The sequence below is a fragment of the Malus sylvestris genome, chromosome 3, assembly GCF_916048215.2.
Source record: "Malus sylvestris chromosome 3, drMalSylv7.2, whole genome shotgun sequence".
Taxonomy (NCBI): domain Eukaryota; kingdom Viridiplantae; phylum Streptophyta; class Magnoliopsida; order Rosales; family Rosaceae; genus Malus; species Malus sylvestris.
The window spans coordinates 11,826,538-11,829,656 of NC_062262.1; the positions used below are offsets into that span (position 1 = coordinate 11,826,538).

General features: G+C 43.6%; 1 pseudogene; it reads right to left on the reverse strand.

Moving 5' to 3' along the window:
• Nucleotides 1-317: 317 nt before the first annotated feature.
• Nucleotides 318-2,734, reverse strand: LOC126616777 (high affinity nitrate transporter 2.4-like; annotated as a pseudogene).
• Nucleotides 2,735-3,119: the final 385 nt, after the last annotated feature.

The window sequence follows — 3,119 nt, forward strand, 5'->3', positions numbered from 1 at the left end:
AGCTTTGTGCGCCAAGTACCTATTGTACCGGACAGTATTTGTTTCCTTTGCAATTTATTTGAGGAGTCGACACTACCTGTATGCAAAGAGTGTCCCCTTAACTGTTTTGTTGGCAATTTTGTGCGAAATGTCTCTTATGTGGCGGATTATGAAGTGATTGAATTTCTAGTTGTCGGGATTAAAGTTCTTTTAATTGTAAAAGATTTGCCGATATGGTGCCAATTAGATTGGCCAGACCTTAAGATTTGACTACAGTACTTACATGTATTGGTACAATCACTAATTTGATGGTCAAATCATAAGCATTGTAGCGAATCTGAGATTAGCCTACACACCTTGGGTGAGGGAAGCACTCCCTAAATAAAACGTCTAAATGATTCTTTTATTTACAGCTAATGGTGACCAGGAACCATCGATCCTTCGAGGCGTCGACTCAAGTCGGGTTGAAAACACATAATGAGTTTATCATGGATGATAATACGAATAAAACTTGTACCAATTCGTATGCCATCTTCTTTATATAGATTGACATTCACATAGAAGCAGTTCTTTCTGATTATTCGAGTTTTCCACTTGGACCAATTGGTGCATGTTGATCCTTCCCTTTGTTGGCTAAACATGGGAAGGGGAGGTGTTTGGTGAAGTTGGAGCAGAGGCAACCCGCCTACCACGCTCAGACCTACTGTTCTCTGCGAACTTTAAACTCTGTTGGTGCAACCCCTTCTGCTTCTCCGCCTCACTCCACTCAGCTGCATGGTAAAACTCTTCTGTCGATTTCTCGACATCTTTGGAAGCTGGAAGGAACATGCTTCCCCACTGTGGGAAGTGCACCAAAGTCACAGGAAGAGTGCAGCACACAATCATTACCCCCATCCAAGACAATCCTGAGGCAGTTGAGAACGCTGAGGTTGAAAAGAACACTAGTTGGGTCAACCCAGACCCGAAGTTCCCACCTGCTCCGGTGAGGCCCGAGATAATGTCGAGGGAACGTCGGGAGATGAAGGGGTTGATGCCAAAGGTAGCTCCACATGCAGCCTGGGCTCCTATAGAGAAGAGGATCATGGCAAAGACTGCAAGGGGCAGTGAATTGGCTCGGCCGAGCCATATACAGAAGACTCCTCCTAGGGTTTGGAGAATCCAGAGAGTCCACAACCTGCCTCTCATGCCAAAGTACCTGCCTGCTAGATCAGAAGCCCACCCACCAAAGGGACGCGCCGCAAAGTTGGCCATGCCGAATGATGCAGCAATGATGCCGGCTAAGTGAAGTTTTAGATCAAATCTGTTGATTCGATTAGACAAAATTAAACATAATTGGTACGGTCCAAGAAAGAAATTAATGCAACTGTATGCTAGCTGACATATATGGGTCTATCTTTATTAGAAGGATGATACAAATATGTGATAAGTGTAACATTACTCATATATACATGCATGATTAGAGAACGTTACCTAATATATACTTAATTACATTGCTCATCAAAACATATGGTAAAAATAGTTGTAATAAAAAAATAGTAATTAAATAAACAAAAAGTAACCTGTCATAGAAGTATTCAGCAATGACATTATCAATGGACAACTCAACACCCATGGAGTAGCCATAGAGAAGGACGAAAATCCACGTTCTGTAGTTTGTGATAGCATGCCACAGCACCTGAACAGTAGTAATTAAATTGATCAAGGGGTGTGCTATCCACACACCCCATTTTACTTCTCACACACCCTTTGATAATTTATATCCGTTGATCTTCTTTAATTCATCCGATCCGACGGCCGAAAATTAAAAAGGTGTGTGAGAAGTAGAATGGGGTGTGTGGATATCACACCCCTTGATCAATTAGACATCAATAAAATTAATTAGCAACTTATACAAAATTCTTAGGTCTTTGAAAGTGATTGAATTAATAAAAAAAATATTTGTTTAAAAAAAAACTGACCTTGGAGAATTGATCTTTGGCAACTTCACCCTTCTTCTGCAAGGCACCAAGATTCCCATCAGGCAAGTCTTGGCCAAGTGTTAACACCATGATTCCAGTAATGACATGAAGCCACCCAGGAATGAAGAATGCAATTCTCCAGGCAGTAAAAGGAGTCGCTCCACATCTGCCGATGATGTCGAACACCAATGGCATCAAGAGCTGGGTGGCCCCACAGCCCATATTACCCCACCCAGCGCAAGTCCCATTCACCAGCCCAATAATCTTACCATTGAACATTGTGCTCATCCAGTATTGACACGACACAAAAAACCAATCATAAACCTAACTGCTAAGTAACCCCCAGCGTCAGACACATACGACATGCAAAACACAGTGGGTGCGCTGAGCATTATGAGAAACGCACAGCCGTAGCGTGGCCCTAGCAAATCATACACCGCACCCATCACAAGCCTTGAGAATATGCTGCCGGAGACGGAGGCAACCCCCGCATTTCCGATGTCTTGCTTGGTCAGGTTGAGATTGTCTCGGATGATAGGGACGAGAGGAGCAGCTGCAAATGTTGAGATAAAGCAAGTGAAGAAGGAGATCCAAGACAAGTGGAAGGTTCTCATGTGAGGGTTGGCCAATGAGGAGAGTTTGAAAACTTTGGCCTTGTGCTCCGAATCGACTGGCAAGTCGAATTTGGCAGTCGTGTCTGTTGGGACAATTGGTGATGCTACTGAGAATGCAAAGGTTTTCTCTCTGCCGGTCACTCCATGCATGGAACTTCCGGGTTCACCTTCGGTATCTGTCATTTCGGGTTCCGGATTTTGGGGTGTGGATTTAGAGTTTTGAAACTCGGAACGGTTTTTGAAACAGCTCTCAGAGAACTGAAATGGACTCGTGGTGTTGTGTGAGGAATGTACAAAGGGAGTGTGGGATTTATATAAGGCTTGGAGTTGACATTGTGAAGGGTTGTGAAGAGTCAATGGGCAAGAGTAAGATTCTCGACATTTGTGTGATCCATTTCGCCGCATATGACGATATGAATAGTAAAAGTCTCTTCATATATCCCAAGGGACCACCGTAACCTTTCCAAATTGGTCACCAGCTGGTTAATTAACAAGTAGCTTGCATATTAGGGACAGGGCCGGTCCAGAGATTTTTGAGGCCCGGGACGACGTAAAAAAAAGTGTCATA